Source organism: Cryptomeria japonica, chromosome 1 (assembly GCF_030272615.1).
Source record: "Cryptomeria japonica chromosome 1, Sugi_1.0, whole genome shotgun sequence".
NCBI lineage: Eukaryota > Viridiplantae > Streptophyta > Pinopsida > Cupressales > Cupressaceae > Cryptomeria > Cryptomeria japonica.
The window spans coordinates 472,218,500-472,233,684 of record NC_081405.1 but is presented as its reverse complement, the minus strand read 5'-3'; the positions used below and the strand labels follow the sequence as shown (position 1 = coordinate 472,233,684).

The following is a 15,185-nucleotide window of genomic DNA, read 5'->3' as shown; positions in this document are numbered from 1 at the left end:
TAATCAAAGATAAAGTGCCTTGATCCAATTCGTGATTTTTCTTCCCTTTTGAGTCTATATCTTGGTTAGTTGATAGGTTGGAAGGAATTATCTGAAGGTTCTAAGTGTGTAATGAGTCTTTATCTTTGAAATGTTCATGGACATTTTTTTGAATTGGCGCTAGTGTTGTGTTGTAAACACACACGCTATATTGCAAATGGGGACCCCCACTTTTTTGCTTGGTAGCTTAAGTGTTTTCTTAGTTTGGCTTAGTTTCACAATGGTTTCAAAGTCTCTTGCCTTAGAATGAGAAGGATTTCGTGTTGTTAAGTCCAGAAGTGGGTCTAGGAATGATATGTCAAAGGAAGACTTGTGTGGGAGAGAGAGAATGATATCATGAAACTCTGATTTGGAGAAGTTATGACTAAACTTGAAATGTGATGTAGATGAATGAAATTGCAAGAGAAAATTGTGAAAATGTTAAAATGTGAGAACAAACTCATCTCAAGATCACATTTGAAAAGAGTGAAATCAAGTTTCTTTCCAAGCAAACTGAGTGTGAAATAGGGAAATTCATTGCAAAGTTGACATTGTGAAAGCGAAATTTATGCAAGGATAAGGTTAAATTTTGTATGAGTAATACATGACCAAGTCTAATTTCCACTTGGAAATGCAAGGATACCCTCAATTCCCCGCAAAAATACACGCATGATGCTAATTTTCACTTTGCAATGCAAGGGAGAGGCGAATTTCCACCCTTGAATGGACGAACACCTCATATTTTCCCTTTGGAATGCATGAGAAAGTTTCATTCCCGCCTTTTAATGCATAACCTAAGTGGATCCCTACCATGTATTAATGATTTTTATACATAAAGGCTTGAAAACCTTCATCAAGTTTATCCAAGAACAAGTGCCAACTTGTTGTATGAGTGCATGAAGAGATGAAATCCACGAAAAATTTCAATGCATAGACATTGAAAATCCACAAATTTTTTTTATGCAATTGAATTAATGCATAAACCTCCGAAATCACCGAAAAATGTAGTGCACAACCACCTAAAATCCCCGAAATCTTGAGGGAATTACACGAAGCTGTGTAATGATGCAAGAGGGGGTTGAATTTCCGCTGAGTAGTGCAAGGCAGACCCTTATTTCCACTCAGGAATGTAGAGTGACTCTGAAATCCCGTTCAAGAGTTGTATACATATTATATATATCAAATTTTGATCAAAACAAATGAGGGCTGACCTAAAACATTAAATCTTGTAAGGAAAACACATAAGAAGAGATAAGGGGCTGACTTACTTCAGTTGTATGATCACAACATATGATAAAATGAAAATGAAAGCTAACTTAATTGTGAAACAGGTGATAAAAAAGGGAAAGCTGACCCTTATTGGAATGTAAAAACAAATGGAAAACAATTGAAGACATGGTATCTTTAGCTGACCTTGTAAGAGAAGCAATGGAGTGTTAAGTATTTTCAAGAAACATATAAAACAAAAAACCCCCCAAAAAATCATTTTCCACAATTCAAATTCAATACAAGCGAAATTCCGAGCAGATCCATGTTCCAGCAAAAGGCAGAAGTGTGAAAAACAGTAGATATGGAACGAACAGCAAAGCAGATAGAGGAGCGATTATCATTTGAGATGCTTATATCATTTTCACTGCACTCCACAACCAATTCCATAACAATTCATAAGAAGAGCAAGCGAATTCCAGATTTGCAGAAGCAAATTCCAGAACTAAAGAGTGAATTCTAGTACAGCAAAGGTGAAAATCAGATAAGGAAGAAATCGTGATAAGCAAGGTTAAAATTCAGTATCAAAAGAATCAGAGTTCAAAGGTAAATCAGAAGCAAAGGAACGAGTTTTTTGACTTCAAGCATAGATATAAGTGCAAATCAAATTTCCAAGCCAAATGATGAAAGAAGAAGAAAAGGTGGGAGACTCTGATATTTAAGGTCTAAAAGAGGCAAATTTGTGAAAGGAAAACCAGTAATTCATTTCCTGATCTGAGTTATTTTCATCAGCAATCTAAGTGTTTTCTAAGCTTGAAATGCCATTCCTAGGATTTTAGAAGGGTTTGTGGAGTGTCGGTTGAAAATTTTGTACACCTGGGGGATGTACAAAATTGTGGTTTCAACCACAGTGTGTGAGTATAAAACTCTCCTAATTTAGGGAAGGCTCCCCCTTTGCTCTCTACTTCAACAATTCAAAAATACACTAACTCTAAATCTATTCTAAATCTGGGTGAAACTCTTTCTTGTTCTCTTTTTTCAGAAAAGACATTTATTCTTTTCTCTTCTTTCAGAAAAGAATCACAGCTGAAAGCACAAATGATTAATGAAGTAAACTAAATAAAGAAGCAATGTTTCCATAAAGGCACAAAGTCCTCCGTTGCTTCTCCGGGACGGGAAAACAAAAAGAAAGCTCAAAGTCTTCAACTATCTACTCTCCTATCAACCTTTTTAGATGATTTTTTGGTAACCAAGCACAATATGTAGCAGCTCAAAGTCTAACTACATGATGCACCTCTTATGCACATAGAAATAAAAGCAGCACAAAGTTTGCAAGTTAGCCCCTTTGCTTGAGCCTCCTACAATAGTTTCAAATGTGACAAGTAGCTCAAGGTCTGCAAGACCAAGTCTGGAAACCAAACCTATAACTTTAAATACAACTAGCAGCTCAAAGTCTGCAGGATTGAATTTAAATCCTTCTTGAACAATAGAACAAAAAATCACAATCAATTCTAGAAAATGTCATCACATAACAACTTGAATTGGCACAAAGTCTCAACACAACTTGCCTCTTTTATTGAAAGCAATTTGATTTACATCTAAGCTCAAAGTCTTAGATTGCACATACAAATTGGTAGAATTTTGTTGCATTGCCAAAAGATATAGATTACAATAGACCCTCTCAATTATTTATAGGAGAGGAACCTTGAGAAAAAGGTGGGAGGATCCCAACTAACTTGAGAAATTCTCTCAACCACCATGACTTATTCCAACCACAATCCTAATCTAACTCAACTTGTAGTTGTATTACATGTAATTACATTTTACAAAAACGCAAGTGAAAGCATCACTTGCAATTACAATTTTTTTTTAACATGTAACTTGTTGAAACAAAATTACAAATGCATAATTGAAATTATTTTGTGTCCGAAGACATGACTCTAACTACATCATCCTTTGTTTGTAATAATCTTCATGCTGCTTGAGGATGCTAGAACTTGAAGTATTTAGGATTGATGAAGATATCTCGAACCGGAACGGGAATTTGCATTCTTAATGATCTTTGTGTCCTTGGCCAACGAACTTCAATCTTATCTTCTTTCTTGGGGTAGTACTAGCTTTTCAGGAGGGAAGTTTTTTTCAAGGTTGAGGTAAGAAGCCTATCTCTGTCTTGAAAGCATTCTATAATTTGCATCCATGAGTTGTTGTTGTATCTCTTCTTCTTTTGTTCACTGATGAAGAACCCATAACACCTTATTCAAGATGGAATTGTTATAAAACAATGCCCATGCCTTAATTTATTGATTTGGTAGATTGTGTGTGCAAATAAGATTGACAAGGGAAGGGATAAATTGATGCAAAAATGGGCTCACAAGTGAATTTCGGGTTTTAAGGACTGCATTACATGTGTATAAAAACAAGAGCATTGACTTGCAATTATGGAGAATGAACATGCAACCTCATATGTGTAATGGGAAAATACAAGTTTGCACTTGTAATTGGACCCTAGAGATTCATTTTTAAGCGTTTTTGAATGCATTTTTGCAATAACCCCCGATTAATGAATATATAGACCCTGGTACTTAAATTGTCAAACTCATGGATCATTGACCAATTAAAAATAATAAATCATTAATTATGAATTGTTATTTATAAATAATAATAATTGATAAACAATAAATTATTATCAAGTAAATAAATAGTTAAGCATTGATCATAAATTGTTATTTAGAAATAAATAAATAAATGACAAATAATACTTATTGTTATAAATCAAGAAAAAATAAATGATTAATCAAGTTTCTTTTAAAATAAGAGTAAATAGTAAAAATTAAATACTAAAATGTAAATTAAGTTAAATAGGAAAAGAAATAAAAAATAATAATAATAAAAGTAGTAAATGGAAAATAGAACATTAATAAATAAAACAAATTGAAAGGCGTATAAACCAAGGGACACGTCCAGAAGTCATGGCCGCCGAAGAAGCACCCCGTGCGGCATATAAATGGTGCGTTTGGAAGACACGAAAAGGGAGACAGAGAAAAAAAGGGCGGAGGAGTAGAAGGAAGCGCGAACATAGAAGTTCGACCACGCTGCAAACAGTCACCGTCGGGTTCGGACGCCTGTGTAACCCCCGTGCACAGGCCAATAGGAAGGGTGGCGCCATCACAACGCCTTGCCCTTGCACGATAGACGGCAGAGAAAGAGACCCCAGTGCGGACGCCCAGAGCCGAGGGTATACGCAGGTAATTTAGTGTTAATAAATTATTATATTTGAGATATTTTTTTTTTAATTTTAATGCAATGGTCTTACACATATACATATAGATAAGTTAAAACAAATTAAACACATCTATTACTACATTTTAAATATTAATTTTTACAAAACCCTTAGCACTATTATAATAATGGTTAGTGCGAGATTATGATACCATAATTTTAAGATAAATTCAATATGAGGGATCAAAAATTAGTGTTATATTGGGTTTGGTATTGAGTATACCCGACAAATATAACGAGCGTGATCCAGAGGGGGAATTCATAACGAAACCCTTAGAGACAATATATATATTGTAGAGGTTAACCATATGCATATGTCAGAGATAGGGAAACTTGGATAGAGGTGGGATCTCTGCCAAGTTATGAGAGTATGGATGAGATTACTCATTAACAGGGATCCCATAGAGACCTTAGGCAGATATTACCTGGGTTGTCCTAACCGAGAAAGAATTTTCAATAGAGGGTTGGGTCAGTCAAGGTAAGATCAACCTAAGGAATGTTTCCATTTTGTATAGCAACCAATCAATGAGCATTTAATTGTTGAATAAGTAAAATGATAGATATATATATCTTTACTACTTGTATAAATAACACACATGTTTACTTATCATGCATATTTTTTTTAAGTACTAACGTTGATTTACAGGTCTTAAGCTTCAAGTAGACAACTCCCTCCAGGGACATTACAGTGGTATCAGAGCATAATCCTGCTATCCTGTGGAGTTTATGTTAGTCTACCAGAGGAAAAAGAAGCCCAACATGAATGAATTTGCCAATGAGATGAGGTCTTATTTGGAACAAACAAATCACACCCTGATTAAGGAGATGAAAAAATCCAATCAGGCCATCCTCCAAGCTTTGAAATCCATGGGAAATTCAACCAGTAAAGGCCATAATACCGATAAAAGAGATACTAGCTCTAATCATTCAGAGAATAATAACGAATGCTCAACATCCAAGGTGCCTCAACCCCAATTCTTACCTCACAGTGAACCATCTCAGGAAGAGGAGGGGATAGAACCACATAGAATTAGCACTGAGGACATCGCCAGAGCATATGCCGATCTAGATCCTCATATCAAGGAAGTGGTATCCTTTAGAGATTTCTGTGAGGATAAGCGTAGGGAAGCACCCCGGAGACATAAGAATAAAGAACTCCAACACAAAGTGAATAAAGTATCCCTTCCCAATTTTGACGGATTAGGAAAAATCACAGCCCATGCATGGTTACAAAAACTAAATACTTACTTCACTGTAAGCCCCATGACAGAAGAGAACGCTCTCCAATTCGCGATTCTCCACCTAGAAGGAGCAGCTCACGAATGGTGGCATAATGGACTGGTTTCCCTAGGTCATCAAAGTATAAACTCCTACGGGGAATTCTCTCAAAAACTTACCAACAGATTTGACGAAAGGGATTCCGAATGGTACTTTCAAGAATTAGTGCTCCTCAAACAAACCGGCACAGTAGATGAATTTATTAGCAGGTTCCAAGAATTATCGGTTATGATTCCTGACCTATCTCAGAAGCGGCTGACTCGTATGTTTATAGAAGGGCTCAAAGACCTCACCAAAAATGTAGTGAAACCATTCGAACCCCAAAGTTTAACCGAGGCTATCAGGAAAGCAAGAAGGGTTGAATCTAACCAATCCAAAGAAAAGACAAAGGTCTACCCCTCCAAACCATCCTATCGAAGAGATGATTCAAGGAAAAACAATTTAGAGAAACCATGTTATTTATGTATGGAGCCCTGGAGTGCAGGACATAGGTGTCAAAAGAGGGATGAATTAATGAAGAAAAATTTATGTTTCAAATGTAGAGAACCTTGGGATAAAGGGCATCAATGTAAGAGAGGCAGAGTAAACCAAATAGAAGAATTTAACAAGAGGGCTAAGACCAACGAGACAGAGGGATCACTAGCAGTCATAACTCAGAACATGAATAGACCCTTTCGAATTAAGGGAACTCTTAAAGGACAGAAAGTGGTTGCCTTAGTAGACACAGGTGCTTCACATGACTTCATTAGTCAACATTTGGCGGCAAAAAGAAGACTAAAAGCCCAAAACTTCCCAGGATTTAAGGTCGCCCTTGTAGATGGATCCATAAATCAATGTACAAAAATAATCCCTCAAGTGGAAATCACTTTTGGGAAACATACAATTAGAAGAGATTTTTATGTAGCAAACATACAAAATGATGTTATCCTTGGAATGCCATGGATAAATTCCTTGGGGCGTTTCATTATGGATAACCCTAATTTAGAAATATGCTTTGAGCATGAGGGAAAAGAAGTAATCTTAAAAGGCATGCCAGATGGGTGTCCCAAGCTAGTATCTTGCAATAAAATTGAACAAATCCTTAGACACGATCAAAGTGAGTGGGTAGCTCAATGCATGATACTAGATAAAACTCCTTCAGATGAACAAGGGATCCATATAGATGTCCAACCCATCCTTGAGAGATACAAAAAGGTTTTTGGAGACATTCCACTTGGTCTTCCCCCGAAAAGAGGTTTTGAACATTCTATTGAATTAGAAGAAGGAGCAAAACCAGTGATTACCACACCTTATAGACACCCCCACAAATTTAAAGAGGAAATTGAGAAGACCATTAAGGAACTATTGGAAATGGGTCACATTCAGCCCAGCAGCAGCCCTTTTGCCTCATCAGTGGTGTTAGTCAAGAAAAAAGATGGAACCATGAGAATGTGTATTGATTATAGAGCTTTAAATAAGAAAACTATAAAAAATAGATACCCGATCCCCAGGATCGACGAGCTGATGGATGAACTACATGGAGCTTGTTATTTTTCCAAGATTGATCTAAGGTCAGGATACCATCAAATCAGAATGAGGGAGGAAGATGTACAAAAAACAGCCTTTAGATGTGATTATGGGCACTTCGAATTTTTAGTGCTTCCTTTTGGACTTACGAATGCTCCAGCCACCTTTCAATCTTGTATGAATCACACCTTCAGACAACAATTAAGGAAGTCCCTTCTCATATTTTTTGACGACTTTCTCATTTACAGCAAAACATGGGAAGAACATCTCAAACATATTAAGGAAGTGCTGAATATACTGGAGACAAAGTCACTATATGCCAAAATCTCGAAATGTGAGTTTGGTCTTAAAGAAATACTCTACCTAGGGCATAAAATTAATGTGGAAGGAGTAAGTGTGGATGAAGAAAAAATCAGAGCCGTCAAGGAATGGCCCAAACCCAAAACTCTCACTCAACTTAGAGGTTTTGTGGGGTTATGTAGTTATTACCGACGATTCGTAAAAGGATTCTCCAAGATAGCAGCCCCGCTCACAGACCTGACCAAAAAGGGGGCATTTTCATGGAGTGACAGAACCCAACAAGCCTTTGAACAACTCAAGGAAGTGTTGTGACGTTTTCACACATCGCCCCATTGCAAATGGGGACCCATGTTTTTTGCTCGTTTTCGCTTTGCTTTTTAGGGTTTTGGTTTGAATCCAGTCGGTTTTGGGAGCTTTTTGAATTTCCTTTTCTAGAATGCAAATTTTGAATGAAACGAATTCGCCAGAATGGTCTATTTTCAATTGGAATTTTGAATGCAGAGCTTAAATTTGTCTAAGTGTTGATGATGAAACATGAATTTTGTCCAATTGAGTAATTTTGACCAAATTTTGACTTTTTTGATATTTGATCTTGGGCATTGGAAATGATTTATTTTTGCCTTGTGAAGTGATAAAATGTGTAAAATCATGATATTTTGGCCTGTATGAGCAAAATCGCTCCTGTCCCTCAGTGAAGGACGGGAGCTCGTTTTCAAATATCTTACTATTCCTGCAGAGTCAAGATGAATTTCGAGTTGGAAGTGATGGAGAAAGGCGAGATCTTTCCATTGAATATAAATTGAAGATTTTCATGAGCACAGAAATGCCTCCAGGGGAAAAATCGCTCCTGTCCCTCAGTGAAGGACCGAAGCTACAAATCAGATTTTGCTTTGTCCTTGCAGGATTTTAACGTCTTGACAATGTGAAAAGGTCCAAAGAGGTGCATTTTATCAAATGAATATAACTTGAAGCGCTGTCGGGGAGATCACATGGATAAGTAAGTCCGGCTTGAGTAAGGTCCTGATCCTGAAATTTGGCTAAGTCTGGAATGTCCTGATCCTGAATTTGACTAAGTCTGGAAACTGAAAAAACCTCCAAAAACTAGATTTTGCAATATAACTCCTGGAGGTCTGAAACCACTCTCAAACATCCTGAAAGTATATATGGAATATAACTTAAAGTATAAGACTTATACTTAAATGTTATATTCCATTAAAATTGTCCTGATCGAGAGTGCGAAAAGTCAAATTTCGCTCGTGTCCTTCTCCAAGGGTCCAGAGCGAAATGCGCTCCTGTCCCTCTCCAAGGGACCAAGGCGAATCGCTCGTGTCCCTCACCGAAGGACCAGAGCGATATCTACAGAATGGCATAAATTTCAAAGGACAAACAAGTTTCGAGCAACCAAGAGGGTCGAAAGGACATCATTTCACGTAATGAAGATGATTGCAAGTTGGTAAAAACAAGAACAAGCACATAATGATGAACTTCGCTCCTGTCCCTCTCCAAGGGACCAGAGCGATATTAGATATATTGGCCAACTCATGCAAGGTTTACGTAAGGTCAAAGTTTTGCAAGGTCTTAGAGGGTCTATGGTGTCTTTTGAAGACGATACACAAAGATTTTGAACGTAAAATGATCATCAAATTGAACATGGAGACCATATCGCTCCTGTCCCTCTCCAAGGGACCAGGGCGATTTGCTTTGGACTCTTCGTTTTGCTTCAAGTTCATACCAAGTCAAGACTTCAAAAGGTTATACAAGGTCCAAGGCGTTTTTTGAAGATCACATGCCAAAGTTTCGAACGTCCAAACATTGTCAAACATGCTAAGAAGCTCATATCGCTCCTGTCCTTTGGACAAGGACCAAAGCGATTTCTATTAAAACACTTATGCTCCTTCAAAATCAAGACAATGCAAGGGTGGGCAAGATCGAGGACGCCATTTGAAAGATAATGAACGAGGAACAAAGGTTGAGAGATGGCAAATTCTAGCTAGAACACATGGATCGCTCCTGTCCCTCTTCAAGGGACCAGGGCGATATCACCACAAAAGGACATTCAATCGCAAGGATAAGTCAATCAAGTTCGAAGATCCCAAGGAAAATGGCAAATTCAACGTAGAAATGAAGACCTTGGACGTAAAATATGCAAGGATCATGACCAAGGTAATGAATCGCTCCTGTCCCTCAGCCAGGGACCGGGGCGATGAGGTACGTATCCCTCATCTTCAAAATTTGGCGCTCAAACACATTTCTTTGAATTTATTTTAAATGCTAAAAATCGATAATTTTTGAAAATTCAATTAAATGGCATTGAAATAATTGCGTTTGATATTTATTAATTACTTTTGCCTTTGTAAAAAATCGAAATTTATTAATTAAAAATAAAGGCATTTAATAATTAATTATTAATTTAAAAATCAAAAGGGAGCGCTTGGTATTTTAGAGGTCGGCCTTTGTTATTTGTTTTAAAAATCATTTAAATTGCCTTATTTTTTACACAAGTCGGCCTATATGGTGGTAAGAGGTATGAGCGCTATAAAGGGAGGGTGAAAATCTTCATTTTCACATCATCATTTTCATCTCTTACATGCGATTTGAGGAAGACAAAGGAGAAATGCGATTTGGAGTATACAAAGGAAGTGCGAAAGTATCATTCAAGAGGAGGAGCGAATTTCAAAGGGAAGGCGCTAGTAACTTCCAAGGTGGTGCGAATCTATATTGGGCGAACTTGCCAAGGTGTTAGAGGATCAAGTCAAGGACATATCAAAGGTGGCGAAGTTGATATTTTGAAGAAGGAGATCACGTTGAAGCCATCTAATTTTGATTTTGCCTAGGCAAATTCCTTCTTTTGCATTTTAGAGTTAGGCTCTCAAGAGAGGTATGGCGATTTGGTTTTATTGTTTTAATTTTGAATTTTGATCGTCATAGCCCTAAATTGTGAATTTTGAAATTTTGAATTTCAATTAGCTCAATAGTCGTTTTTAGGAAATGATTAATAAAGGACTTATCATTAGGTTTCCTAAATTTTGCTCTCTAATTTATGTTATGTATTGCAAAATCATGTTACTAATTTTGAAATGTTGTGTAGGCATCAAATGGAGATCTCATCAAGGAAAATCAAGCCGGATCCAGGACGGTCTTCGCCAGGACGGTCTTCGCCGGGACGGTCTTAGCCAGGACATGGGCGACCTCTTTCAATCCAGCGTTCCAAGGCGAGGTACATCATCTTCCTGCACATCAAGGACGCAAGGAGTTAGAACAAGGGCTCGTTGAAGAAGCAAAATAGATCCAGAGGAATTAATTAAAGCAAGTTTCTCAACAACATCAAGATGAATATCTACCAAGTTACAAGTGTTAGATGAGGTGGCGTCCTAGTCATCATTTCTCCAGTCAGTGTGTTCCACCTCAGCATGACCAGATTCAATGTACTTAACTCATGGAAGGTGGCACAAACTCCGATGTACCTACCCCGGCTATCCATTGGTCGATTTTTCTAAAAGGGACATGTGTCCAAGCAATACAATTTTATCATTGGTCAAACATTAAATGTTATGTAATGGTTGTAACAAACCCTAATTAGGGTTTTCATTGTTGAATCTTGGCCATTGATCTTGAATTGATCTAAGCCATCAAATTGTATTGTGGGCACTATATAAGCCCAAACATTTCATTTTGTAAAAGTTAATTTAGATGATTAGAGAGAGTTGTAAATAGTTGGAAGAGTTAGAATATAGTTGATAGAATAGCAATTAGAGTAGAATAGGAGGACAAGGCAAGAAATTGTTGCCATTGATTGTAAACAAACTCCATTTTCATTGAAGTAATGGTGAAATATGTCATTTTTTTTGCAATTTGCATGGTTTCTTGTTGAGTCTTCAATCTTAAATGGTAGATGATTAAATGAATGGAGGGAATGTGATTGATTGATGGTGGAATTCGTACATCCATACTACTAGCAGTTTGTTGATTGCAAACTTGCCTTGTGTAGTCGACTGGAATCGTTCAGCTTAAGCTCAATTTCAATTTGTCGCCTCTTCATTGATATGCATCAACTTGGATGGTATCTATGCCTGCGGTGATGATTTGAACATCATAAAGCTTCCCTTAGAAGATCGCACTAGTCTTGTGTAGATGTTCCATTGATGTCAAAACAAGATCTAGTTAGAGTTTCATCAAAAATCAATCATTGCTCCTACATTCTTAGTATTAGGATTAGATCCTCTCTTCGCCCTTATCCTTTTTCCATTTTTTTAATCTAAGTTAGTAAGAGCCTGTGTCCAGCAAAGCAGATCGGAAGTTCAATGTAAGTCCCCTTGTGATTCCAGCAAATCACATCATACCACTGGAGCTTGTCCACACGTAGAGACCCTACATCAAAGAACCTTGGAGTCTACCTAACTGATCCTTTACGCGAATCTTCAGCAGTTAGAGACTATTTTCTCAAGAGAGGATAAGGTACCCTTGGGTATTTTATTCTGTGTATGATTGTGTATAAAATACACGTCAACAGGAAGCCATGAGTTTGTGCCCAGTATTAGCCATTCCTGATTTCTCCATACCATTTGAATTACAGTGTGATGCATCAGGGGAAGGTATCGGGGCTGTCCTTATGCAAAAGAAACACCCGATAGCCTTTGAGAGCCGCAAGCTCACAGAAATGGAGAAACACTATTCCATCTATGATAAAGAAATGTTGGCCATAATGCACGCCTTAGCAAAGTTTCGGCAATACTTGGTATGTGGAAAGTTCCTGGTAAAAACAGACCATAATAGCTTGCGCTTCTTCTTAAGTCAAAGGGACTTAAATGATAGACAACAAAAATGGGTGAGTAGGGTCCAAGCATATGATTTTGATATAGAGTATGTTAAAGGAGTGAATAACGGAGCCGCAGACGCTTTATCCCGACGACCTCACATCAACACTATCACTAAAATTACGAAGGATTGGAAAAAAGATATAATAGCAGAATACGTCAAAGACCCCCTGACCGCCGAGATCATGGAAGGGAAGATGCCCAGTGAAGAATTCAGAGTTTGGGATGGTATTATCCTCTACAAAGGTAGAGTATATCTAACTCCTCAATCTAAAATAAAAGACACCATCCTGAAGGAATATCATGATAGCCCTCTAGCTGGACACCAAGGGTACTACAAAACATACAAACACATAAGGGAGAAATACTCATGGAAGGGACTAAAGAGGGACATTTACAAGTATGTACGGGAATGCATGACATGTCAACAGAATAAAATAGAATTATCACATCCGGTAGGACTATTGCAACCACTCCCTATCCCAAGTCAGAAATGGGAAAGTATATCTATGGATTTTATAACAGGGTTACCCAAAGTTCAGGGGAAAGACAACATTTATGTAGTGGTGGACAGACTCACAAAATATGCTTACTTTTTCCCTACCTCCTCAGAGTTTAAGGCACAACAAATAGCATAACTATTCTTTAGAGAAATCTTTCGCCTCCACGGGCTTCCCCAGAACATTGTAAGTGATAGAGATAGTAAATTCCTTAGCAAATTCTGGCAAGAACTTTTCAGGTTAGCAGGAACAACATTAACACCAAGCACTAGTTATCACCCCCAGACTGATGGGCAGACAGAGATAGTGAATAAATGGGTAGAAGGGTACTTAAGGAACTATGTCACAGGCCAACAAACAAGTTGGATTAAATGGTTGCATTTGGGAGAATATTGTTATAATACCACCCACCATTTGTCTATAGGGATGAGTCCATTCAAAGCACTATACAGTTATGAGGCCCCATTTCTTGGAGGATTGAACACCCAAGATAGCAAAGTACCTAGCTCTCAAGAGTTTATCCAAAAGAATATTGACCTCATGAAGGCACTCAAAGACAATTTACATCATGCCCAAAATCAGCAAAAATTCTATGCAGACAAGAAACGAGTGGAGAGGTCATTTGAAATAGGGGATCTAGTCTTCTTACGGTTGCAGCCATATAAACAGACATCCATCAAAAAGAATGGGACAGAGAAGCTCAAACCCCGATTCTATGGACCTTACCATGTAACACGGAAGGTAGGAGAAGTGGCCTATGAATTAGAGCTTCCTAAAGATAGCCGAATTCACAATGTATTTCATGTATCTAGGTTAAAAAGAGTTTTGGGGCAACAAGTGGTACCGTGTGAAACATTGCCCCCAATTGATGATGAGGGACAACTTATTCTAGAGCCAAAAGTCATCATGGATACTAGAGAAAGGCAGTTGAGGAACCGAACCGTGAAAGAGGTCCTAATCAAATGGAAGGGACTACCCAATGAAGATGCTACTTGGGAGAAGGAAGAGGCTCTTAAAATGCTTGAGGACAAGCAAAATTGGGAGGGAAGGACTGCAATAACCCCCGATTAATGAATATATAGACCCTGGTACTTAAATTGTCAAACTCATGGATCATTGACCAATTAAAAATAATAAATCATTAATTATGAATTGTTATTTATAAATAATAATAATTGATAAACAATAAATTATTATCAAGTAAATAAATAGTTAAGCATTGATCATAAAATGTTATTTAGAAATAAATAAATAAATGACAAATAATACTTATTGTTATAAATCAAGAAAAAATAAATGATTAATCAAGTTTCTTTTAAAATAAGTGTAAATAGTAAAAATTAAATACTAAAATGTAAATTAAGTTAAATAGGAAAAGAAATAAAAAATAATAATAATAAAAGTAGTAAATGGAAAATAGAACATTAATAAATAAAACAAATTGAAAGGCGTATAAACCAAGGGACACGTCCAGAAGTCATGGCCGCCGAAGAAGCACCCCGTGCGGCATATAAATGGTGCGTTTGGAAGACACGAAAAGGGAGACAGAGAAAAAAAGGGCGGAGGAGTAGAAGGAAGCGCGAACATAGAAGTTCGACCACGCTGCAAACAGTCACCGTCGGGTTCGGACGCCTGTGTAACCCCCGCACACAGGCCAATAGGAAGGGTGGCGCCATCACAACGCCTTGCCCCTGCACGATAGACGGCAGAGAAAGAGATCCCAGTGCGGACGCCCAGAGCCGAGGGTATACGTAGGTAATTTAGTGTTAATAAATTATTATATTTGAGATGTTTTTTTTAAAATTTTAATGCAATGGTCTTACACATACATATAGATAAGTTAAAACAAATTAAACACATCTATTACTACATTTTAAATATTAATTTTTACAAAACCCTTAGCACTATTATAATAATGGTTAGTGCGAGATTATGATACCATAATTTTAAGATAAATTCAATATGAGGGATCAAAAATTAGTGTTATATTGGGTTTGGTATTGAGTATACCCGACAAATATAACGAGCGTGATCCAGAGGGGGAATTCATAACGAAACCCTTAGAGACAATATATATATTGTAGAGGTTAACCATATGCATATGTCAGAGATAGGGAAACTTGGATAGAGGTGGGATCTTTGCCAAGTTATGAGAGTATGGATGATATTACTCATTAATAGGGATCCCATAGAGACCTTAGGCAGATATTACCTGGGTTGTCCTAACTGAGAAAGAATTCTCAATAGAGGGTTGGGTCAGTCAAGGTAAGATCAACCTAAGGAA

General features: G+C 37.3%; 1 protein-coding gene across 1 annotated transcript in view; it reads left to right on the top strand.

The window, feature by feature from the left end:
• The window catches only part of LOC131071362 (uncharacterized), a 142,596-nt gene that overhangs the window by 79,705 nt on the left and 47,706 nt on the right, over nucleotides 1–15,185 (top strand). The gene's annotated exons all lie outside the window — the stretch shown is intronic.